The sequence below is a fragment of the Eurosta solidaginis genome, chromosome 3 (genome assembly GCF_040869045.1).
Source record: "Eurosta solidaginis isolate ZX-2024a chromosome 3, ASM4086904v1, whole genome shotgun sequence".
Taxonomy (NCBI): domain Eukaryota; kingdom Metazoa; phylum Arthropoda; class Insecta; order Diptera; family Tephritidae; genus Eurosta; species Eurosta solidaginis.
This window is the reverse complement of record NC_090321.1, coordinates 268519435-268546549: the sequence shown is the minus strand read 5'-3', so window position 1 is coordinate 268546549 and position 27115 is coordinate 268519435. Positions and strand designations below refer to the sequence as shown.

Below are 27115 nucleotides of genomic sequence, written 5' to 3'. Positions count from 1 at the left end.
CACGTTTTTATCTCAAGACCCTAGACACGTAGCGAAAAAAAAGGTAGACGCTGGCCGATTCTCAGACCCACCCAATAGGCTCACAAAATTTCATGAGAATCGGTTCAGCCGTTTCGGAGGAGTTCAGCCTCTAAAACCGTGACAGAAGAATTTTATATATTAGATTAGCAGACCCGTCAGACGTTGTTCTGCCATAAATTTGGTATATCTCCATACATTTTAATAAACTATTTCCGTCTAACTCTGCCGCCCCCCCTCCCCCTCCTCACTTTTTCTTAATCCTTTTATTCACTCCTCCCTCCGTCTTTTTGCTTCATCTATCTCTATTTTCGTCTCACTCTATCTCTTTCTCAGTTTCCTCTCCTTCCGTCTTTTCTCTTCTCTAAAGTTTTTCCCATTCTTCTTCATCCCTTATTACCAGGCAAATCGAATTGGACGTATGTAAATAGTTTGTATGTGGGTATTATTAATTCATGTCTTTATTTCGGCTTCGCATGCACATTTATCAGTTTTGCCAGGTTAATGCAACTAAATCGAATAGCACAATGAAATTTACTTTAAAGCAACAACTTTCATTTGATATCCATATTACACACACATTCTAGGGGTATCCCGGTCCAGGTTTTGCCCATATCTTGAGACCCTAGTCACCCAGCGGTATAAAAATTACTCTGTACTAAAGCACTCATCAACAGCTTCAATTTGATACCCATAATGTAAAAACACATCCTAGTGTTACCCTGATGCTCATTTTGGCCTATATCTCGATACCTTCACAAATAGGTATGAAAGCACTCATCAACAGCTTTCATTTGTTATCCATATTGTATAAACACTTTCTAGGGGTACCCGGGTCCACGTTTTGGCCTCAATCTCGAGACCCTAGTCACCAATAGGTATGAAAACTACCCTTTACTAAAGCACTCATCAACAGCTTTCATTCGTTATCCATATTCTATAAACACATTCTAAGGATACTTGCGTCCACGTTTTCGCTTATATCTCGAGACCCTAGTTACACGTGGGTACGAAAAATACCCCGTATCAAAGTACTCATAAACCGCTTACATTCGATACCCATATTGTACAAACATATCCCAGGATAACCCGGGCTCACGTTTTGATCTCAAGACCCTATCCAGAACGGGATAAAATTAACCTATGTCTGTCTTCTGGTTCTAAGCTACCCCTCCACAAATTTTCAGCCAAATATGTTCATCCGTTACTTCCTCTTCAATCACTGTTTATCTATTAAAAAAGGCGCTTCATTTTGTATTCATTGCGTATTTTTAAAGGTTTAAGCATTCAAAGGGACATATGGACAGAAAAAGCGACCTTGTTTTATACTATGTAGTGATGCATATCCATACATACCTATAAACCTACGCCCGAAGTCAAATAACGCAGCGAATGCTATATATGTACGTATGTATGTGTAGCATCAAGCCTCACTCAAAAGCAATTAGCGCGAACAGTTCACAGGGAACAAACACACATACGAATTTTTTGTTAAAAATGTTACTTTTGTTTAAACAATTTGGCTGATATAAGAAAGGAATCAAGTATTTTTTTTGATGCAGATCGAAGGTAAATATTTCAAAGTTTTACTGAAAAGTAGAATTTTTTAAATCCATCCATCCGTTTATGAGTTATAGCTGTGTAAACAAAAATTTTATGATTTTTTACTACATTTTGGCAATTTGCCACGCCCCTCTAATATATACCTTCAAATTATATAAACTGTACTATCTCACGTAGCTAAGCTTTCAAATGCAAAAAACCGTTTTAAAATCGGAGTATTCTGTATGAAGTTATGTGCATACATGGCATTTAGCGACTTTATTTTATAAGATTTATAGATATACTAGCCTTTACCCGCGGCCCCGTCCGCAAGGAGAAAATTAGATATATGGGCTATTCACGTTAGCCTGCTTATCAAATTATCTGCTTAAAAAATTTTTTTTTTGTCTAATGCATTTTATTTTTGTAATTGAGTAAAAAAAGAACTAAATGAGCTGATAACCTGATATGTTCCCCAAATGATCCCGAAATTATCCAGAAAAAGCCATGAAATGATCCCGACGCTATCGCGGGCGGAACCGCGAAGTTCCCGTAATAGTCCCAAAAAAACCCGAAATGACAACGACACGATTCCAGACTTATCCAGAGAAACACACAGAAATGATCCCTGAAGGGTACCAAAGTGATCCCGAAATAGTCCCGAAAAATTCCGAAATTACCCTGACGTGCTCTCGGAGGGATCTCAAAAACCATCCAGGAAGGGTTCCTAAATTATCCAGAAAAAGTTCCGAAATGACCCCGACGGCTCCACCACGGATCGCGAAAGCCATAGAGAAATTATTCCAGAGGGGTCCCAAAATAATCCCGAAATAGTCCGAAAATGGCCCCGATGGGATCCCGCACGGATTCAGCTGTAATCCCGGAAGGGTTCCATAACTATCCCGAAAAAGTAACAAAAAAAATCTAAAAATGACTCCTACGGCATCCTGTACGGATCCAGAAATGACCTCGGAAGGGTCCCCAAATGATCCCAACATGGTCCCGAAATGACCCTGATGGATCCGGCAAACGATCAAGATTTGATGCCGGAAAGGTCCCCAAATGATCACCTAATAGTCCCGAAATAACCCTGACTGGATCCCATCCGGTTCCCGAAAACCATCCAGAAATGATGCCGAAAGGGTCCCCAAATGATCCCGTATTAGTCCAGAAAAAGTCCCGAAATAAGCCCGACGGTATTCCGGATAGATCCAGAAAACCATCTAGAAATGATGCCGGAAGGTACCCCAAATGATCCCGAATTAGTTCCAAAATGACCCCGACAGAATCCCGGGCCGATCCCGAAAACCATCCAGAAATGATGAAATGATGCCAAAACGGACCCCATATGATCCCGAAAAAGTCCCGAAATGACCCCGACGGGATCCCGGACGGATCACGAAAACCATCCAGAAATGATAGCGGAATGGACCCCAAATGATCCAGAAAAAGTCCCGAAATGACCCCGACGGGATCCCGGATGGATACCGAAAACTATCCAGAAATGATGCCGCTAGGTACCACAAATGATCCCGAAATGACCCCGTCGCGATCTCGGACGGTTCCCGAAAACTGTCCAGAAATGGTGCCGGAAAGGTCCTCAAATGATCCCCTAATATTCCCAACATGACCCTGATGGGATCCCGGACGGACCCCGAGAACCATCCAGAAATAATGCCGAAAGGGTCTCCAAATGATCCCGTGTTAGTCGAGAAAAAGTCCCGAAATGACCCCGAGGGGATCCCGGACGGATCCCGAAAACCATCCAGAAATGATCCCGAAATAGTCCCTAACGAGTCCCGAAATGTCCATGACGGGATCTCAAACGGATCCCTATCCATCCAGGAATGATCTTGGCCCAAAATGATCCCGAAATAGTTTCGGAAAAGTCCACAAATTACCCTGACGGGATCCCGGACGAATCCTGAAAACCATGTTTAAATGATCCCAAAAAAGTCCCGAAATGACCCCGACGGGATCTCGGATGGATCCCCAAAACCATCTAGAAATGATGAAGGAAGGTACCCGAATTGATTCCGAAAAAGTTTTGAAATGACCCCGACGGGATTCCGGACAGATCCCGAAAATCATCCAGAAATGAAGCCAGAAGGGACCCCAAATGATCCCGAAAAAACCCGAAATGACCCCGAAGGAATCTCGAAAACCATCCAGAAATGATAACGGAAGGGACCCCAAATGATCCCGAAAAAGTTTCGAAATGACCCCGAAGGGATCCCGGACCGATCCCGATAACTATCCAGAAATGATGCCGGAAAGGTCCTCAAATGAACCCTTAATACTCCCTAAATTACTTTGAATGGATCCCCGACGGATCCCGGAAGCTATCCAGAAAGATGCCGGAAAGGTTCCCAAATGATCCCCAAATAGTTCCGAAATGACCCTGCCGGGATCCCGGACGGATCCCGAAAACTATCCAGAAATGATGGCGAAAGGGTCCCCAAAATATCCCGTATTAGTGGCGAAAAAGTCTCGAAATGACCACGACGGAATCCCTAACGGATACCGAAAACCATCCAGAAATGATGCCGGAAAGGTCTTCAAATGATCACCTAATAGTCCCGAAATAACCCTGCCGGGGTCCCGGACGGATCCCGAAAACCATCCAGAAATGATGCCGAAAGGTACCCCAAATGATCCCGAAATAGTCCCGAAATGACCCAGATGGGATCCCGGACGGATCCCGAAAACTATCCAGAAATAATGCCAAAAGGGACCCCATATGATCCCGAAAAAGTCCCGAAATGACCCGGACGGACCACAAAAACCATCCAGAAATGATGGCGGAAGGGACCCCATATGATCCCGAAAGATCCCGAAAAGACCACGACGAGATACCGGACGGATCCCGAAAACCATCCAGAAATGATGCCGAAAGCGTCCCCAAATGATCCCGTATTAGTCGAGAAATATTCCCGAAATGACCCCGACGGGATCCCGAACGGATCCCGTAAACCATCTAGAAATGGTACCGGAAGGTATCTCAAATGATCCCGAAATAGTACCGAAATGAGCCTGACGGGATCCTGGACGGATCCCGAAAACCATCTAGAAATGTTGCCGGAAGGTACCCCAAATGATCCCGAAATAGTCCCGAAATGACCCCGACGGGATCCCAGACGGATCCCGAAAGCCATCCAGAAATGATGCCGAAAGCGTCCCCAAATGATCCCGTATTAGTCGGGAAAAAGTTCCGAACGGGATCCCGGACGGATCCCGAAAACCATCTAGAAATGATGCCGGAAGGTACCTCAAATGATCCCGAAATAGTCCCGAAATGACCCCGACGGGATCCCGGACGGATCCCGAAAACCATCCAGAAATGATGACGAAAGGGTCCTCAAATGATCCCGTATCAGTCGAGAAAAAGTCCAGAAATGACCCCGACGGGACCCGGACGGATCCCGAAAACCATACAGAAATGATGCCGAAAGGGTCCCCAAATGATCCCGTCTTAGTCGAGAAAAAGTTCCGCAATGACCCCGACGGGATCTTGGACGGATCCCGAAAACCGTCCAGAAATGATGCCAAAAGGGTCCCCAAATGATCCCGTCTTAGTCGAGAAAAAGTTCCGAAATGACCCCGACGGGATCCCGGACGGATCCCGAAAACCATCTAGCAATGATGACGGAAGCTACCCTAAATGATCCTGTATTAGTCGAGAAAAAGTCCCGAAATTACCACGACGGGATCCCGGAAGGATCCAGAAAACCATCTAGAAATGAAGCCGGAAGGTACCCCAAATGATACCGAAATAGTCCCGAAATTACCCTGACGGGATCCCGGACGGATCCCGAAAACCATCCAGAAATGATCCCGAAAAAGTCCCCAAATGACCCCGACGAGATCCCGAACTGATGCCGAAAACCATCCAGAAATGATGCCGAATGATCCCGTATTAGTCGCGAAAAAGTCCCGAAATGACCCCGACGGGATGCCGGACGAATCCCGAGGACCATCCAGAAATGATGCCTAAAGGGACCCAAAATAACCCCGAAAAAGTCCCGTAATGATCCCGGAAACCATCAAGAATTTATCTCTCCAAGGTACGCAAATGATCCCGAAAGTACCCCGACGGGATCCCGGACGGATCCCGAAAACCATCCAGAAATGATGCCGGAAGGGTCCCCAAATGATTGCGAAATAGTCCCGAAAATGTCCCTAAATAACCCCGACGGGATCCCGGACGGATCCCGAAAATAATACAGAAATGATCACGGAAGGGTCCCAAAATGATCCCGAAATAGTCCCGAAAAAGTCCCGAAATTACCCCGGCGTAATCCCGGACCGATCCCGAAAACCATCCAGAAATGATCCCGGAAGGGTCTCGATATGACCCTTACGGGATTACAAATACGGTGAAGCTAATTATAAAACCATGTTAGCAAGGCAGCAGACGCATTGGAGCGAATAAAAAGTTACATAGAAACATACAGGTAAAGCTAATAAAAGCGTGCTAATAAAAACAATTGGGGGAGGGCGGATGGCGGGAGTAGAGGAGAGGACCACTGATCGTTCCTCCAAAATTGTCTAGATCTCGTTCTGTATGTACCAGATACCAAAAACTATTGATTTAGGAGAAAATTTATATTAAGTTATAACAATTTATAGATTTTACACCAGAGGGGTAGATAAAGGGGGGCGGGCGGAGGGTGTCACTGCTTACTTTGTAAGCCCTCGACTTATTTGACCCCTTGAGTTTGTAATATTGGTGAAGGTCAGTATACGTAAAGTTATAATGTGTAAAAATTGTTAAAAAGTAATTATTCGAAGGGGTCGTGGGACCCTCTTCCCCCTTTCCATGTTCGAAAAAAATTTCGCCAGTAGCCTATTATCTCTGTCCCAAATTTCATCAAAATCCGTGATGCCGTTCTGGCGTGATTCAGTCGCAAAGACAAAAAAATATAATAATTAAATTATAACTGTTCCTAGGGGGCGGAGACCACGCCCCTTTTGAAAAAGTATATCTAGTAGATCCTTCTAGACTATTGGCTATATGCATGCCAAATTTCATACAAATCCGTCCAGCCGTTCTTGCGTGATTGAGTCACAAAGACAAACGTCTGGACAAACATCCAAACATCTAAACATCCAAACATCTAAACTTTGCCATTTATAATATACTAGCCTTTACCCGCGGCCCCGTCCGCAAGGAGAAAATAAAATATATGTGCTATTCACGTTAGCCTGTTTATCAAGTTGTCTGTTTAAAAATTTTTTCTGTCAATGTATTTTATTTTTTAATACAGTAAAAAAAAAAGAACTAACTGAGCTGATGGGCACGCTTACATGAATAGTACAATACACTTTTTTTCGAATTAAAAAAATACATTTTGTTTCTAAGTTAAATTAATTGATATGACAGGGGTGAAAGAATTACTACTCATAGAACAAAGGAGTGAAACTACAATTAGCTAAAACCAAAAAGAAGTTTTTAAATAAAAGCAGTGTTGCTTTTTCGGGTATTTAGTTGGTTAAAATATGACAAAAATTTTAATTATAGTTGTAATAGTTCGTTACAGGATTCATTTAAAAATAGAACGAAAAAGCTGTGATATATTAAAGATAAAACATACCGAATTTTAATTACGAATAATTTGCCGTAAATCCACGGCCATGTGTGCTGAATTACCGGTTTCGAAGAGACCTAAAATGATCCCGGAAGTGTCCCTAATTGACACCAAATAGTCACGAAATGATGCCGACGGGATCCTGGACAAATCTCGAAAACTATCCAGAAATGATGCCGGAAGGGTCCCAAGTTATCCCCAAATAGTCCCGAAATTACCCTGACGGTATCCCGGACGGATACCAAAAACCATCTAGAAAAGTGGCCGGAGGATACCCCAAATGATCCCGAAAAAGTCCTGAAATGATCCAGACGGGATCCCGGACGAATCCCGAAAACTATCCATCTAGGTACCCCAAATGATCCCGAAATAGTCCCGAAATTACCCCGCCGGGATCACGGGCGGATCCCGAAAAAGTCCTGAAATGACCCCGACGGGATCCCGTACGGATCCCGAAAATCATCCAGAAATGATGAAGGTAGGTACCCAAATGATCCCGAAATAGTCCCGAAATGATCCCGGACGGATCCCGGAAACCAACCAGAAATGATGCCGGTAGGTACCCCAAATGGTCCCGATATGACCCCGTCGGGATCCCGAACGGATCCCTAAAACTATCCAGAAATGATGCCGGAAAGGTCCCCAAATAACCCACTAATAGTCCCGAAATTACGCCGACGGAATCCCGGACGGATCCGGAAACTATCCAGAAATGATCCCGCTAAAGTCCCAAAATGACCCCGACAGGATCCCGGACGGATCCCGTAAACCATCCAGAAATGATGCCGGTAGGTACCCCAAATGGTCCCGATATGACCCCGTCGGGATCCCGAACGGATCCCTAAAACTATCCAGAAATGATGCCGAAAGGGTCCCCAAATGATCCTGTATTAGTCGAGAAAAAGTTCCGAAATGACTCCGACGTGATCCCGGACGGATCCCGAAAACCATCTAGAAATGATGCCGGAAGAGACCCCAAATGATCCCGCAAAAGTCCCAAAATGACCCCAACAGGATCCCGGACGGATCCCGAAAACCATACAGAAATGATGCCGGAAGAGACCCCAAATGATCCCGCAAAAGTCTCAAAATGACCCCGACAGGATCCCGGACGGATCCTGTAAACCATCCAGAAATGATGCCCGAAGAGACCCCAAATGATCCCGCAAAAGTCCCAAAATGACCCCGACAGGATCCCGGACGGATTCCGAAAACCATCCAGAAATGATGCCGGGAGAGACCCCAAATGATCCCGCAAAAGTCCCAAAATGACCCCGACAGGATCCCGGACGGATCCCGTAAGCCATCCAGAAATGATGCCGGAGGAGACCCCAAATGATCCCGCTAAAGTCCCAAAATGACCCCGACAGGATCCCGGATGGATCTCGTAAAACATCCAGAAATGATGCCGGAAGAGACCCCAAATGATCCCGCAAAAGTCCCAAAATGACCCCGACAGGATCCCGGACGGATCCCGAAAACCATCCAGAAATGATGGCGGGAGAGACCCCAAATGATCCCGCAAAAGTCCCAAAATGAGCCCGACAGGATCCCGGACGGATCCCGAAAACCATCCAGAAATGATGCCGGAATGGACCCCAAATGGTCCCAAAATGACACCGACGGGATCCCGGACGGATGCCGAAAACCATCCAGAAATGATGCCGGCAGGTACCCCAAATTATCCCGAAATAGTCCCGAAATGACACTGACGGGATCGCGGACGGATTCCGAAAACCATCCAGAAATGATGTCGATAGGGTCCCCAAATGATCCTGTATTAGTCGAGAAAAAATTCCGAAATGACTCCGACGGGATCCCGGACGGATCCCGAAAACCATCTAGAATTGATACCGGAAGGTACCCCAAATGATGCCGAAATAGTCCCGAAATGACATCGACGGGATCCCGGACGGATCCCGAAAACCATCCAGAAATGATGCCGGAGGAGACCCCAAATGATCCCGCTAAAGTCCCAAAATGACCCCGACAGGGTCCCGGACGGATCCCGTAAACCATCCAGAAATGATGCCGGAAGAGACCACAAATGATCCCGCAAAAGTCCCAAAATAACCCCGACAGGATCCCGGACGGATCCCGAAAACCATCCAGAAATGATGCCGGAATGGACCCCAAATGGTCCCGAAATGACACCGACGGGATCCCGGACGGATCCCGAAAACCATCCAGAAATGATGCCGGAAGAGACCCCAAATGATCCCGCAAAAGTCCCAAAATAACCCCGACAGGATCCCGGACGGATCCCGAAAACCATCCAGAAATGATGCCGGAATGGACCCCAAATGGTCCCGAAATGACACCGACGGGATCCCGGACGGATCCCGAAAACCATCCAGAAATGATGCCGAAGGGTTCCCCAAATGATCCTGTATTAGTCGAGAAAAAGTTCCGAAATGACCCCGACGGGATCCCGGATGGATCCCGAAAACCATCTAGAAATGATGCCGGAAGGTACCCCAAATGATGCCGTAATAGTCCCGAAATGACATCGACGGGATCCCGGACGGATCCCGAAAACCATCCAGAAATGATGCCGGAAGAGACCCCAAATGATCCCGCAAAAGTCCCAAAATAACCCCGACAGGATCCCGGACGGATCCCGAAAACCATCCAGAAATGATGCCGGAATGGACCCCAAATGGTCCCGAAATGACACCGACGGGATCCCGGACGGATCCCGAAAACCATCCAGAAATGATGCCGGAAGAGACCCCAAATGATCCCGCAAAAGTCCCAAAATAACCCCGACAGGATCCCGGACGGATCCCGAAAACCATCCAGAAATGATGCCGGAATGGACCCCAAATGGTCCCGAAATGACACCGACGGGATCCCGGACGGATCCCGAAAACCATCCAGAAATGATGCCGGAAGAGACCCCAAATGATCCCGCAAAAGTCCCAAAATAACCCCGACAGGATCCCGGACGGATCCCGAAAACCATCCAGAAATGATGCCGGAATGGACCCCAAATGGTCCCGAAATGACACCGACGGGATCCCGGACGGATCCCGAAAACCATCCAGAAATGATGCCGGAAGAGACCCCAAATGATCCCGCAAAAGTCCCAAAATGACCCCGACAGGATCCCGGACGGATCCCGAAAACCATCCAGAAATGATGCCGGAATGGACCCCAAATGGTCCCGAAATGACACCGACGGGATCCCGGACGGATCCCGAAAACCATCCAGAAATGATGCCGGAAGAGACCCCAAATGATCCCGCAAAAGTCCCAAAATAACCCCGACAGGATCCCGGACGGATCCCGAAAACCATCCAGAAATGATGCCGGAATGGACCCCAAATGGTCCCGAAATGACACCGACGGGATCCCGGACGGATCCCGAAAACCATCCAGAAATGATGCCGGAATGGACCCCAAATGGTCCCGAAATGACACCGACGGGATCCCGGACGGATCCCGAAAACCATCCAGAAATGATGCCGGAATGGACCCCAAATAGTCCCGAAATGACACCGACGGGATCCCGGACGGATCCCGTAAACCATCCAGAAATGATGCCGGAAGATACCCCTAATGATCCCGAAATAGCCCCGAAATTGTCCCGACGGGATCCCGGACGGATCCCTAAAACCATCCAGGAATGATTACGGAAAGGACCCAAACTGACCCCGAAAAAGTCCCGTAATGATCCCGGAAACCATCAAGAATTTATCTCTCGAAGGTACGCAAATGATCCCGAAAGTACCCCGACGGGATCCCGGACGGATCCCGAAAACCATCCAGAAATGATGCCAGGAGGGTCCCCAAATGATCGCGAAATAGTCCCGAAATGATTCCGGAATAGTCCCGAAAATGTCCCAAAATAACCCCGACGGGATCCCGGACGGATCCCGAAAACTATACAGAAATGATCCCGGAAGGGTCCCAAAATGATCCCGAAATAGTCCCGAAAAAGTCCCGAAATTACCCCGGCGTAATCCCGGACCAATCCCGAAAACCATCCAGAAATGATCCCGGAGGGTCTCGAAATGACCCTTACGGGATTACAAATAAGGTGAAGCTAATTATAAAACTATGTTAATAAGGCAGCAGGCGCATTGGAGCGAATAAAAAGTTACATAGAAACATACAGGTAAAGCTAATAAAAGCGTGCTAATAAAAACATTTGATGGAGGGCGGATGGCGGGAGTAGAGGAGAGGAACACTGATCGTTCCTCCAAAATTGTCTAGATCTCGTTCTGTATGTACCAGATACCAAAAACTATTGATTTAGGAGAAAATTTATATTGAGTTATAACAATTTATAGATTTTACACCAGAGGGGGATAAAAGGGGGGCGGGCGGGCGGAGGGTGTCACTGCTTACTTTGTAAGCCCTCGACTTATTTGACCCCTTGAGTCTGTGATATTGGTGAAGGCCAGTATACGTAAAGTTATAATGTGTAAAAATTATGAAAAATAATTTCTCGAAGGGGTCGTGGGACCCCCACCCCTCTTTCCATGTTCGAAAAAAATTTCGCTAGTAGACTACTGTCTGTGTCCCAAATTTCATCAAAATCCGTGTAGCCATTCTGGCGTGATTCAGTCGCAAAGACGAAAAAATATAATAATTAAATTATAACTGTTCCTAGGGCACCACGCCCCGTTTGAAAAATATATAGCTAGTAGATCCTTCTAGACTATTGGCTATATGTGTGCAAAATTTCACCCAAATCGGTCCAGCCGTTCTTGCGTTATTGAGTCACAAAGACAAACGTCTGGACAAACATCCAAACATCCAAACATCCAAACATCCAAACATCCAAACATCTTAACATCCAAACATCCAAACATCTTAACATCCAAACTTTCCCATTTATAATATATATTAGATACTAGCCTTTACCCGCGGCCCCGTCCGCAAGGAAAATTTTAAATATATGGGCTATTCGCGTTAGCCTGCTTATTATCTGTTTAAAATTTTGTTTTCTGTCTAATGCATTTTATTTTTGTAATTGAGTAAAAAAAAGAACTAAATGAGCTGATAACCTGATAGGATCCCAAATGATCCCGAAATTATCCAGAAAAAGCTACGAAATGACCCCAACGCTATCGCGGACGGATCCCGAAAACCATCCAGAAATGCCCCGAAAGGGTCTCCAAAAGTTCCCCGAATAGTCCCAAAAAAACCCGAAATGAGAGCGACACGATTCTAGACGTATCCAGAGAACCACACAGAAATGATCCCTGAAGGTGTTCCAAAATGATCCCGAAAAGGTTCCGAAATGACCCTGACGGGCTCCCGGGCGGATCTCAAAAACCATCCAGAAAATATCCAGGAAGGGTCCCTAAATTATCCCGACTAACTCCAGAAAAAGTTCCGAAATGGCTCCGAGGGGATCCACGATGGATCGCGAAAACCATACAGAAATGATTCCGGAAGGATTCCAAAATGATCCCGACGTTGTCCGGAATTGACCCAGATGGGATCCCGCACAGATCCAGAAATGATCCCGGAAGGGTGCAAAAACTATCCCGGAAAAGTAACAAAAAATCCCGAAATGGCTCCTACGGCATCCCGGACGGATCCAGAAATGATCTCGGAAGGGTCCCCAAATGATCCCAAAATGGTCCCGAAATGACCCTGATGGATCCGGCAAACCATCAAGAAATTATGCCGAAAGGGTCCTAAAATGATCCCGAAATAATACAGAAAAAGTCACGAAACGACCCCTAGAGGATCCCCAAATGATCCCGTATTAGCCCCGAAAAGGTCCCGAAATAACCCCGACCGGATCTCGGACAAATCCCGAAAACCATCCAGAAATGATGCCGGAAGGAATCCCAAATGATTCCGTAAAAGTCCCGCATTGATTCCGACGGGATCCCGAACGGATACCGAAAATCATCCAGAAGTGATGCCGGAAAGGTCCTCAAATGATCACCTAATAGTCCCGAAATGACCCTTAAGGGGTCATGGACGGATCCCATAAACCATCCAGAAATGATCCCGATATAGTCCCGAAGAAGTCCCGAAATGACGGGATCTCGAACGCACCCCTAAATGACCCTGACGGGATCCCGGACAGATCCCGAAATCCAACCAGAAATGATCTTGGGAGGGACCCCAAATGATCCCGAAAAAGTCCCGCAATGATTCCGAAGGGATCCTGATCGGATACCGAAAACCATCCAGAAGTGATGCCGGAAAGGTCCTCAAATGATCACCTAATACCAAAATGACCCTGACGGCATCCCGGACTGATCCCAAAATCCATCCAGAAATGATCTTGGGAAGGTCCCAAAATTATCCCGAAATAATCTCGGAAAAGTTCAGAAATTACCCTGACGGGTTGCCGGACGAATCCTGAAAGCCATCTCTAAATGATCCCGAAAAAGTCCCGAAATTACCCTGACTGGACCCCGAAAGGATCCCGAAAACTATCCAGAAATGATGCCGGAAATGTCCTCAAATGATTACCTAATAGTTCCGAAAAGACCCTGACGGGATCCCGAACGGATCCCGACACCTATCTAGAAATGATGATGAAAGGGCCCGCAAATGATCCCGTATTAGGCGAGAAAAAGTCCTGAAATGAACCCGACGGGATGCCGGACGAACCCCCAAAAACCATTCAGAAATGATGCCGGAAGGGACACCAAATGATCCCGAAAAAGTCCCGCAATAATTCCGACGGGATACTGAGCGGATACCGAAAACCATCCAGAAGTGATGCCGAAAAGGTCCTCAAATGATCACCTAATAGTCCCAAAATGACCCTGACGGCATCCCGGACAGATCCCGAAATCCATCCAGAAATGATCTTGGGAGGGTCCCAAAATTATCCCGAAATAGTCTGGGAAAAGTCCAGAAATTACCCTGACGGATCCCGGACGAATCCTGAAAACCAATCTTAAATGATGCCGAAAAAGTCCCGAAATTACCCTGATGGGACCCGGAAAGGATCCCGAAAACTAACCAGGGAGGGACCCCAATGATCCCGAAAAAGTCCCCCAATTATTCCGACGGGAATCTGAACGGATACCGAAAACCATCCAGAAGTGATGCCGGAACGGTCCTCAAATGCTCACCTAATAGTCCCAAAATGACCCTGAGGGCATCCCGGACAAATCCCGAAATCCATCCAGAAATGATCTTGGGAAGGTCCCAAAATGATCCCGAAATAGTCTCGGAAAAGTCCAGAAATTACCCTGACGGGTTCCCGGACGAATCCTGAAAGCCATCCTTAAATGATCCCGAAAAAGCCCCGAAATGACCCTGACGGGATCCCGAAAGGATTCCAAAAACTATCCAGAAATGATGCCGGAAAGGTCCTCAAATGATCCCCTAATAGTTCCGAAATTACCGTGACGGGATCCCGAACGGATCCCGACAACTATCCAGAAATTATGCCGAAAGGGTCCGCAAATGATCCCGTATTAGTCGAGAAAAAGTCCCGAAGTGACCCCGGCGGGATGCCGGACGAATCCCAAAAACCATCCAGAAATGATGCCGGTAGGTATCCCAAATGATCCCGAAATAATGCCGAAATGACCTCGTCGGCATCCCGGACGGATACCGAAAATTATCCAGAAATGATGCCGGAAAGGTCCACAAATGATCCCCTAATAGTCACGAAATTACCCTGATGGGATCCCGGATGGATCCCGAAAACCATCCAGAAATGATGCCGGAAGGGCCCTCAAATGATCCCGAAAAAGTCCCAAAATGACCCCGACGATATCCCGGACGGATCCCGAAAACCATCCAGAAATGATGCCGGAAGAGCCCACAAATGATCCCGAAAAAGTCCCCAAATGACCCCGACGAGATCCCGCACGGATCCCGAAAACCATCCAGAAATGATGCCGGAAGAGCCCCAAATGATCCCGAAAAAGTCCCCAAATGACCCCGACATACTCCAGAAAAGGTTCCGAAATGGCTCCGAGGGAATCAACGACGGATCGCGAAAACCATACAGAAATGATTCCGGAAGGATCCCAAAATGATCCCGAAATAGTCCGGAAATGACCCAGATGGGATCCCGCACAGATCCAGAAATGATCCCGGAAGGGTCAAAAACTATCCCGGAAAAGTAACAAAAAATCCCGAAATGGTTCCTACGGCATCCCGGACGGATCCAGAAATGATCTCGGAAGGGTCCCCAAATGATCCCAAAATGGTCCCGAAATGACCCTGATGGATCCGGCAAACCATCAAGAAATTATGCCGGAAGGGTCCCCAAATGATCCCGAAATAAAACAGAAAAAGTCACGAAACGACCCCTAGAGGATCCCAAAATGATCCCGTATTAGCCCCGAAAAAGTCCCAAAATGACCCTGACGGGATCCCGAAAGGATTCCGAAAACAATACAGAAATGATGCCGGAAAGGTCCTCAAATGATCCCCTAATAGTCCCGAAATGACCGTGACGGGATCCCGACAACTATCCAGAAATGATGCCGAAAGGGTCCGCAAATGATCCCTATTAGTCGAAAAAAGTCCCGAAAGGACCACGACGGGATCCCGGACGAATCCCAAAAACCATCCAGAAATGATGCCGGTAGGTATCCCAAATGATCCCGAAATAGTCCCGAAATGACCTCGTCGGCATCCCGGACGGATCCCGAAAATTATCCAGAAATGATACCGAAAAGGTTCCCAAATGATCCCCTAATAGTCCCGAAATTACCCTAATGGGATCCCGGACGGATCCCGAAAACCATCCAGAAATGATGCTGAAAGGGTTCCCAAATGATCCCGTATTAGTCGCGAAAAAGTCCAGAAATGACCCCGATGGGATCCCGAACGGATTCCGAAAACCATCCAGAAATGATGCCGAAAAGGTTCCCAAATGATCCCGTATTAGTCGCGAAAAAGTCCCGAAATGACCCCGACGGGATCCCGGACGGATCCCGAAAACCATCCAGAAATGATGCCGGAAGAACCCCCAAATGATCCCGAAAAAGTCCCCAAATGACCCCGACGATATCCCGGACGGATCCCGAAAACCATCCAGAAATGATGCCGGAAGAGCCCCCAAATGATCCCGAAAAAGTCCCCATATGACCCCGACGAGATCCCGCACGGATCCCGAAAACCATCCAGAAATGATGCCGGAAGGGTCCCCAAATGATCGCGAAATAGTCCCGAAATGATTCCGGAATAGTCCCGAAAATGTTCCAAAATAACCCCGACGGGATCCCGGACGGATCCCGTAAACTATACAGAAATGATCCCGGAAGGGTCCCAAAATGATCCCGAAATAGTCCCGAAAAAGTCCCGAAATTACCCCGGCGTAATCACGGACCGATCCCGAAAACCATCCAGAAATGATCCTGGAAGGGTCTCGATATGACCCTTACGGGATTACAAATAAGGTGAAGCTAATTATAAAACCATGTTAATAAGGCAGCAGGCGCATTGGAGTGAATAAAAAGTTAGATAGAAACATACAGGTAAAGCTAATAAAAGCGTGCTAATAAAAACAATTGATGGAGGGCGGATGACGGGAGTAGGGGAGAGGACCACTGATCGTTCCTCCAAAATTGTCTAGATCTCGTTCTGTATGTACCAGATACCAAAAACTATTGATTTAGGAGAAAATTTAGATTGAGTTATAACAATTTATGGATTTTACACCAGAGGGGGAGATAAAGGGGGGCGGGCGGAGGGTGTAACTGCTTACTTTGTAAGCCCTCGACTTATTTGACCCCTTGAGTTTGTGATATTGGTGAAGGCCAGTATACGTAAAGTTATAATGTGTAAAAATTATGAAAAATAATTCTCGAAGGGGTCGTGGGACCCCCACCCCTCTTTCCATGCTCGAAAAAAATTTCGCTAGTAGACTACTGTCTGTGTCCCAAATTTCATCAAAATCCGTGTAGCCATTCTGGCGTGATTCAGTCGCAAAGACGAAAAAATATAATAATTAAATTATAACTGTTCCTAGGGGGCGGGGACCACGCCCCTTTTGAAAAATATATAGCTAGTAGATCCTTCTAGACTATTGGCTATATGTGTGCAAAATTTCATCCAAATCGGTCCAGCCGTTCTTGCGTTATTGAGTCACAAAGACAAACGTCTGGACAAACATCCAAACATCCAAACATCCAAACATCCAAACATCTTAACATCCAATCTTTCCCATTTATAATATACTAGCCTTTACCCGCGGCCCCGTCCGCAAGGAGGAAATGAAATATGAGGGCTATTCACGTTAGCCTGCTTATAAAGTTATCTGTTTAAAATTTTTTTTCTGTCTAATGCATTTTATTTTTGTAATTGAGTAAAAAAAAGAACTTTATGAGCTGATAACCTGATAGGATCCCAAAATGATAACGAAATTATCCAGAAAAAGCCACGAAATGACCCCGACGCTATCGCGGACGGATCCCGAAAACCATCCAGAAACGCCCCGGAAGTGTTTCCAAAAGTTCCCGAAGTAGTCCCAAAAAAACCCGAAATGACAACGACACGATTCTAGACTTATCCAGATAACCACACAGAAATGATGTCTGAAGGGTACCAAATTGATCCCGAAATAGTCCCGAAAAAGTTCCGAAATTACCCTGACGGGCTCCCGGACGGATCTCAGAAACCATCCAGAAAATATCCAGGAAGGGTCCCTAAATTATCCCGACTAACTCCAGAAAAAGTTCCGAAATGTTTCCGAGGGGATCCACTATGGATCGCGAAAACCATACAGAAATGATTCCGGAAGGATTCCAAAATGATCACGAAATAGTCCGGAATTGACCCAGATGGGATCCCGTACAGATCCAGAAATGATCCCGGAAGGGTCCAAAAACTATCCCGGAAAAATAACAAAAAATCCCGAAATGGCTCCTACGGCATCCCGGACGGATCCAGAAATGATCTCGGAAGGGTCCCCAAATGATCCCAAAATGGTCCCGAAATGACCCTGATGGATCCGGCAAACCATCAAGAAATTATGCCGAAAGGGTCCCAAAATGATCCCGAAATAATACAGAAAAAGTCACGAAACGACCCCTAGAGGATCCCCAAATGATCCCGTATTAGCCCCGAAAAGGTCACGAAATAACCCCGACGGGATCCCGGACAAATCCCGAAAACCATCCAGAAATGATGCCGGAAGGAATCCCAAATGATTCCGTAAAAGTCCCGCATTGATTCCGACGGGATCCCGAACGGATACCGAAAATCATCCAGAAGTGACGCCGGAAAGGTCCTCAAATGATCACCTAATAGTCCCGAAATGACCCTTAAGGGGTCATGGACGGATCCCATAAACCATCCAGAAATGATCCCGATATATTCCCGAAGAAGTCCCGAAATGACCCTGACGGGATATCGAACGCACCCCTAAATGACCCTAACGGGATCCCGGACAGATCCCGAAATCCATCCAGAAATGATCTTGGGAGAGACCCCAAATGATCCCGAAAAAGTCCCGCAATGATTCCCAGGGGATCCTGATCGGATACCGATAACCATCCAGAAGTGATGCCGGAAAGGTCCTCAAATGATCACCTAATACCAAAATGACCCTGACGGTATCCCGGACTGATCCCAAAATCCATCCAGAAATGATCTTGGGGAGGTCCCAAAATTATCCCGAAATAGTCTCGGAAAAGTTCAGAAATTACCCTGACGGGTTCCCGGACGAATCCTGAAAGCCATCTCTAAATGATCCCGAAAAAGTAACGAAATGACCCTGACTGGACCCCGAAAGGATCCCGAAAACTATCCAGAAATGATGCCGGAAATGTCCTCAAATGATCACCTAATAGTTCCGAAAAGACCCTGACGGGATCCCGAACGGATCCCGACAACTATCTAGAAATGATGCCGAAAGGGCCCGCAAATGATCCCGTATTAGTCGAGAAAAAGTCCCGAAATGAACCCGAGGGGATGCCGGACGAATCCCAAAAACCAGCCAGAAATGATGCCGGAAGGGACACCAAATGATCCCGAAAAAGTCCAGCAATAATTCCGACGGGATCCTGAGCGGATACCGAAAACCATCCAGAAGTGATGCCGAAAAGGTCCTCAAATGATCACCTAATAGTCCCAAAATGACCCTGACGGCATCCCGGACAGATCCCGAAATGCATCCAGAAATGATCTTGGGAGGGTCCCAAAATTATCCCGAAATAGTCTGGGAAAAGTCCAGAAATTACCCTGACGGATACCGGACGAATCCTGAAAACCAATCTTAAATGATGCCGAAAAAGTCCCGAAATGACCCTGATGGGACCCGGAAAGGATCCCGAAAACTAACCAGAAATGATGCCGGAAAGGTCCTCAAATGATCTCCCAATAGTTCCGAAAAGACCCTGACGGGATCCCGAACAGATCCCGACAACTATCCAGAAATGATACCGAAAGGGCCCGCAAATGATCCCGTATTAGTCGAGAAAAAGTCCCGAAATGACCCCGACGGGATGCCGGACGAATCCCAAAAACCATCCAGAAATGATTTTGGAAGGGACCTCAATGATCCCGAAAAAGTCTCGCAATTATTCCGACGGGAATCTGAACGGATACCGAAAACCATCCAGAAGTGATGCCGGAACGGTCCTCAAATGCTCACCTAATAGTCCCAAAATGACCCTGAGGGCATCCCGAACAAATCACGAAATCCATCCAGAAATGATCTTGGGAAGGTTCCAAAATGATCCCGAAATAGTCTCGGAAAAGTCCAGAAATTACCCTGACGGGTTCCCGGACGAATCCTGAAAGCCATCCTTAAATGATCCCGAAAAAGCCCCGAAATGACCCTGACGGGATCCCGAAAGGATTCCAAAAACTATCCAGAAATGATGCCGGAAAGGTCCTCAAATGATCCCCTAATAGTTCCGAAATGACCGTGACGGGATCCCGAACGGATCCCGACAACTATCCAGAAATTATGCCGAAAGGGTCCGCAAATGATCCCGTATTAGTCGAGAAAAAGTTCCGAAATGACCCCGACGGGATCCCGGACGAATCCCAAAAACCATCCAGAAATGATGCCGGTAGGTATCCCAAATGATCCCGAAATAATCCCGAAATTACCTCGTCGGCATCCCGGACGGATACCGAAAATTATCCAGAAATGATGCCGGAAAGGTCCACAAATGATCCCCTAATAGTCCCGAAATTACCCTGATGGGATCCCGGACGGATCCCGAAAACCATCCAGAAATGATGCCGGAAGAGCCCCCAAATGATCCCGAAAAAGTCCCCAAATGACCCCGACGATATCCCGGACGGATCCCGAAAACCATCCAGAAATGATACCGGAAGAGCCCCCAAATGATCCCGAAAAAGTCCCCAAATGACCCCGACGAGATCCCGCACGGATCCCGAAAACCATCCAGAAATGATGCCGGAAGAGCCCCAAATGATCCCGAAAAAGTCCCCAAATGATCCCGACATACTCCAGAAAAGGTTCCGAAATGGCTCCGAGGGAATTAACGACGGATCGCGAAAACCATACAGAAATGATTCCGGAAGGATCCCAAAATGATCCCGAAATAGTCCGGAAATGACCCAGATGGGATCCCGCACAGATCCAGAAATGATCCCGGAAGGGTCCAAAAACTATCCCGGAAAAGTAACAAAAAATTCCGAAATGGCTCCTACGGCATCCCTGACGGATCCAGAAATGATCTCGGAAGGGTCCCCAAATGATCCCAAAATGGTCCCGAAATGACCCTGATGGATCCGGCAAACCATCAAGAAATTATGCCGGAAGGGTCCCCAAATGATCCCGAAATAAAACAGAAAAAGTCACGAAACGACCCCTAGAGGATCCCCAAATGATCCCGTATTAGCCCCAAAAAAGTCCCAAAATGACCCTGACGGGATCCCGAAAGGATTCCGAAAACAATACAGAAATGATGCCGGAAAGGTCCTCAAATGATCCCCTAATAGTCCCGAAATGACCGTGACGGGATCCCGACAACTATCCAGAAATGATGCCGAAAGGGTCCGCAAATGATCCCGTATTAGTCGAAAAAAAGTCCCGAAAGGACCACGACGGGATCCCGGACGAATCCCAAAAAACATCCAGAAATGATGCCGGTAGGTATCCCAAATGATCCCGAAATAGTCCCGAAATGAACTCGTCGGCATCCCGGACGGATCCCGTAAATTATCCAGAAATGATGCCGGAAAGGTTCCCAAATGATCCCCTAATAGTCCTGAAATTACCCTAATGGGATCCCGGACGGATCCCGTAAACCATCCAGAAATGATGCCGAAAGGGTTCCCAAATGATCCCGTATTAGTCGCGAAAAAGTCCCGAAATGACCCCGACGGGATCCCGGACGGATCCCGAAAACCATCCAGAAATAATGCCGGATGAGCCCCAAAATGATCCCGAAAAAGTCCCCAAATTACCCCGACGAGATCCCGGACGGATCCCGAAAACCATCCAGAAACGATGCCGGAAGAGCCCCCAAATGATCCCGAAAAAGTCTCCAAATGACCCCGACGATATCCCGGACGGATCCCGAAAACCAACCAGAAATGATGCCGGAAGAGCCCTCAAATGATCCCGAAAAAGTCCCCATATGACCCCGACGAGATCCCGCACGGATCCCGAAAACCATCCAGAAATGATGCCGGAAGGGCCCCAAATGATCGCGAAATAGTCCCGAAATGATTCCGGAATAGTCCCGGAAATGTTCCAAAATAACCCCGACGGGATCCCGGACGGATCCCGTAAACTATACAGAAATGATCCCGGAAGGGTCCCAAAATGATCCCGAAATAGTCCCGAAAAAGTCCCGAAATTACCCCGGCGTAATCCCGGACCGATCCCGAAAACCATCCAGAAATGATCCCGGAAGGGTCTCGATATGACCCTTACGGGATTACAAATAAGGTGAAGCTAATTATAAAACCATGTTAATAAGGCAGCAGGCGCATTGGAGCGAATAAAAAGTTAGATAGAAACATACAGGTAAAGCTAATAAAAGCGTGCTAATAAAAACAATTGATGGAGGGCGGATGGCGGGAGTAGAAGAGAGGACCACTGATCGTTCCTCCAAAATTGTCTAGATCTCGTTCTGTATGTACCAGATACCAAAGACTATTGATTTAGGAGAAAATTTAGATTGAGTTATAACAATTTATGGATTTTACACCAGAGGGGTAGATAAAGGGGAGCGGGCGGAGGGTGTCACTGCTTACTTTGTAAGCCCTCGACTTATTTGACCCCTTGAGTCTGTGATATTGGTGAAGGCCAGTATACGTAAAGTTATAATGTGTAAAAATTATGAAAAATAATTTCTCGAAGGGTCGTGGGACCCCCACCCCTCTTTCCATGTTCGAAAAAAATTTCGCTAGTAGATTACTGTCTGTGTCCCAAATTTCATCAAAATCCGTGTAGACATTCTGGCGTGATTCAGTCGCAAAGACGAAAAAATATAATAATTAAATTATAACTGTTCCTAGGGGGCGGGGACCACGCCCCTTTTGAAAAATATATAGCTAGTAAATCCTTCTAGACTATTGGCTATATGTGTGCAAAATTTCATCCAAATCGGTCCAGCCGTTCTTGCGTTATTGAGTCACAAAGACAAACGTCTGGACAAACATCCAAACATCCAAACATCCAAACATCCAAACATCTAAACATCCAAACATCCAAACATCTTAACATCCAAACTTTCCCATTTATAATATATATTAGACTAGCCTTTACCCGCGGCCCCGTCCGCAAGGAAAATTTTAAATATATGGGCTATTCGCGTTAGCCTGCTTATTATCTGTTTAGAATTTTGTTTTCTGTCTAATGCATTTTATTTTTGTAATTGAGTAAAAAAAAGAACTAAATGAGCTGATAACCTGATAGGATCCCAAATGATCCCGAAATTATCCAGAAAAAGCTACGAAATGACCCCAACGCTATCGCGGACAGATCCCGAAAACCATCCAGAAATTCCCCGAAAGGGTCTCCAAAAGTTCCCCGAATAGTCCCAAAAAAACCCGAAATGAGAGCGACACGATTCTGGACGTATCCAGAGAACCACACAGAAATGATCCCTGAAGGTGTTCCAAAATGATCCCGAAAAGGTTCCGAAATGACCCTGACGGGCTCCCGGGCGGATCTCAAAAACCATCCAGAAAATATCTAGGAAGGGTCCCTAAATTATCCCGACTAACTCCAGAAAAAGTTCCGAAATGGCTCCGAGGGGATCCACGATGGATCGCGAAAACCATACAGAAATGATTCCGGAAGTATTCCAAAATGATCCCGAAATAGTCCGGAATTGACCCAGATGGGATCCCGCACAGATCCAGAAATGATCCCGGAAGGGTGGAAAAACTATACCGGAAAAGTAACAAAAAATCCCGAAATGGCTCCTACGGCATCCCGGACGGATCCAGAAATGATGTCGGAAGGGTCCCCAAATGATCCCAAAATGGTCCCGAAATGACCCTGATGGACCCGGCAAACCATCAAGAAATTATGCCGAAAGGGTCCCAAAATGATCCCGAAATAATACAGAAAAAGTCACGAAACGCCCCTAGAGGATCCCCAAATGATCCCGTATTAGCCCCGAAAAGGTCCCGAAATAACCCGGACGGGATCCCGGACAAATCCCGAAAACCATCCATAAATGATGCCGGAAGGAATCCCAAATGATTCCGTAAAAGTCCCGCATTGATTCCGACGGGATCCCGAACGGATACCGAAAATCATCCAGAAGTGATGCCGGAAAGGTCCTCAAATGATCACCTAATAGTCCCGAAATGACCCTTAAGGGGTCATGGACGGATCCCATAAACCATCCAGAAATGATCCCGATATAGTCCCGAAGAAGTCCCGAAATGACCCTGACGGGATCTCGAACGCACCCCTAAATGTCCCTGACGGGATTCCGGACAGATCCCGAAATCCATCCAGAAATGATCTTGGGAGGGACCCCAAATGATCCCGAAAAAGTCCCGCAATGATTCCGAGGGGATCCTGATCGGATACCGAAAACCATCCAGAAGTGATGCCGGAAAGGTCCTCAAATGATCACCTAATACCAAAATGACCCTGACGGCATCCCGGACTGATCCCAAAATCCATCCAGAAATCGTCTTGGGAAGGTCACAAAAATATCCCGAAATAGTCTCGGAAAAGTTCAGAAATTACCCTAACGGGTTCCCGGACGAATCCTGAAAGCCATCTCTAAATAATCCCGAAAAAGTCCCGAAATGACCCTGACTGGACCCCGAAAGGATCCCGAAAACTATCCAGACATGATGCCGGAAATGTCCTCAAATTATCACCTAATAGTTTCGAAAAGACCCTGACGGGATCCCGAACGGATCCCGCCAACTATCTAGAAATGATGCCGAAAGGGCCCGCGAATGATCCCGTATTAGTCGAGAAAAAGTCCGGAAAAGAACCCGACGGGATGCCGGACGAATCCCAAAAACCATCCAGAAATGATCTTGGGAGGGTCCCAAAATTATCCCGAAATAGTCTGGGAAAAGTCCAGAAATTACCCTGACGGATCCCGGACGAATCCTGAAAACCAATCTTAAATGATGCCGAAAAAGTCCCGAAATTACCCTGATGGGACCCGGAAACGATCCCGAAAACTAACCAGAAATGATGCCGGAAAGGTCCTCAAATGATCTCCCAATAGTTCCGAAAAGACCCTGACGGGATCCCGAACGGATCCCGACAACTATCCAGAAATGATACCGAAAGGGCCCGTAAATGATCCCGTATTAGTCGAGAAAAAGTCCCGAAATGATCCCGTTCCAAAATGATCCCGAAAACATTCCGAAAACGTTCCCGGGCGGATCTCAAAAACCATCCAGAAAATATCCAGGAAGGGTCCCTAAATTATCCCGACATACTCCAGAAAAAGTTCCGAAATGGCTCCGAGGGGATCCACGACAGATCGCGAAAACCATACAGAAATGATTCCGGAAGGATCCCAAAATGATCCCGAAATAGTCCGGAAATGACCCAGATGGGATCCCGCACCGATCCAGAAATGATCCCGGAAGGGTGCAAAACTATCCCGGAAAAGTAATATAAAATCCCGAAATGGCTCCTACGGCATCCCGGACGGATCCAGGAATAATCTCGGAAGGGTCCCCAAATGATCCCAAAATAGTCCCGAAATGACCCTGATGGATCCGGCAAACCATCAAGAAATTATGCCGAAAGGGTCCCAAAATGATCCCGAAATAATACAGAAAAAGTCACGAAACGACCCCTAGAGGATCCCCAAATGATCTGCATTATCCCCGAAAAGGTCCCGAAATAACCCCGACGGGATCCCGGACAAATCCCGAAAACCATCCAGAAATGATGCCGGAAGGAATCCCAAATGATTCCGAAAAAGTCCCGCATTGATTCCGAAATGACCCTTAAGGGGTCATGGACGGATCCCATAAACCATCCAGAAATTATCCCGATATAGACCCGAAGAAGTCCCGAAATGACCCTGACAGGATCTCGAACGCACCCCTAAATGACCCTGACGGGATCCGGGACAGATCTCTAAATCCATCAAGAAATGATCTTGGGAGGGACCCCAAATGATCCCGAAAAAGTCCCGCAATGATTCCGACGGGATCCTGATCGGATACCGAAAACCATCCAGAAGTGATGCCGGAAAGGTCCTCAAATGATCACCTAATAGTCCCAAAATGACCCTGACGGCATCCCGGACAGATCCCGAAATCCATCCAGAAATGATCTTGGGATTGTCCCAAAATTATCCCGAAATAGTCTCGGAAAAGTCCAGAAATTACCCTGACGGGATCCCGGACGAATCCTGAAAACCAATCTTAAATGATGCCGAAAAAGTCCCGAAATGACCCTGATGGGACCCGGAAAGGATCCCGAAAACTAACCAGAAATGATGCCGGAAAGGTCCTCAAATGATCTCCCAATAGTTCCGAAAAGACCCTGACGGGATCCCGAACGGATCCCGACAACTATCCAGAAATGATACCGAAAGGCCCCGCAAATGATCCCGTATTAGTCGAGAAAAAGTCCCGAAATGACCCCGAAGGGATGCCGGACGAATCCCAAAAACCATCCAGAAATGATGTCGGAAGGGACCCCAATGATCCCGAAAAAGTCCCGCAATTATTCCGACGGGATCCTGAACGGATACCGAAAACCATCCAGAAGTGATGCCGGAAAGGTCCTCAAATGCTCACCTAATAGTCCCAAAATGACCCTGACGGCATCCCGGACAAATCCCGAAATCCATCCAGAAATGATCTTGGGAAGGTCCAAAATGATCCCGAAATAGTCTCGGAAAAGTCCAGAAATTACCCTGACGGGTTCCCGGACGAATCCCGAAAGCCATCCTTAAATGATCCCGAAAAAGCCCCGAAATGACCCTGACGGGATCCCGAAAGGATTCCGAAAACTATCCAGAAATGATGCCGGAAAGGTCCTCAAATTATCCCCCAATAGTCCCGAAATGACCGTGACGGGATCCCGAACGGATCCCGACAACTATCCAGAAATAATGCCGAAAGGGTCCGCAAATGATCCCGTATTAGTAGAGAAAAAGTCCCGAAATAACCACGACGGGATCCCGGACGAATCCCAAAAACCATCCAGAAATGATGCCGGTAGGTATCCCAAATGATCCCGAAATAATCCCGAAATGACCTCGTCGGCATCCCGGACGGATACCGAAAATTATCCAGAAATGATGCCGGAAAGGTCCACAAATGATTCCCTAATAGTCCCGAAATTACCCTGACGGGATCCCGGACGGATCCCGAAAACCATCCAGAAATGATGCCGAAAGGGTTCCAAATGATCACGTATTAGTCGCGAAAAAGTCCCGAAATGTCCCCGACGGCATCCCGGACGGATCCCGAAAACTATTCAGAAATGATGTCGAAAGGGTCCCCAAATGATCCCGTATTAGTCGAGAAAAAGTCCCGAAATGACCCCGACATACTCCAGAAAAAGATCCGAAATGGCTCCGAGGGAATCAACGACGGATCGCGAAAACCATACAGAAATGATTCCGGAAGGATCC

At 46.9% G+C, this 27115-nt stretch overlaps 1 protein-coding gene across 1 annotated transcript in view; it reads right to left on the bottom strand.

Moving 5' to 3' along the window:
* The window catches only part of Aldh-III (Aldehyde dehydrogenase type III), a 659088-nt gene that overhangs the window by 457061 nt on the left and 174912 nt on the right, over nt 1-27115 (bottom strand). The window lies entirely within an intron of this gene.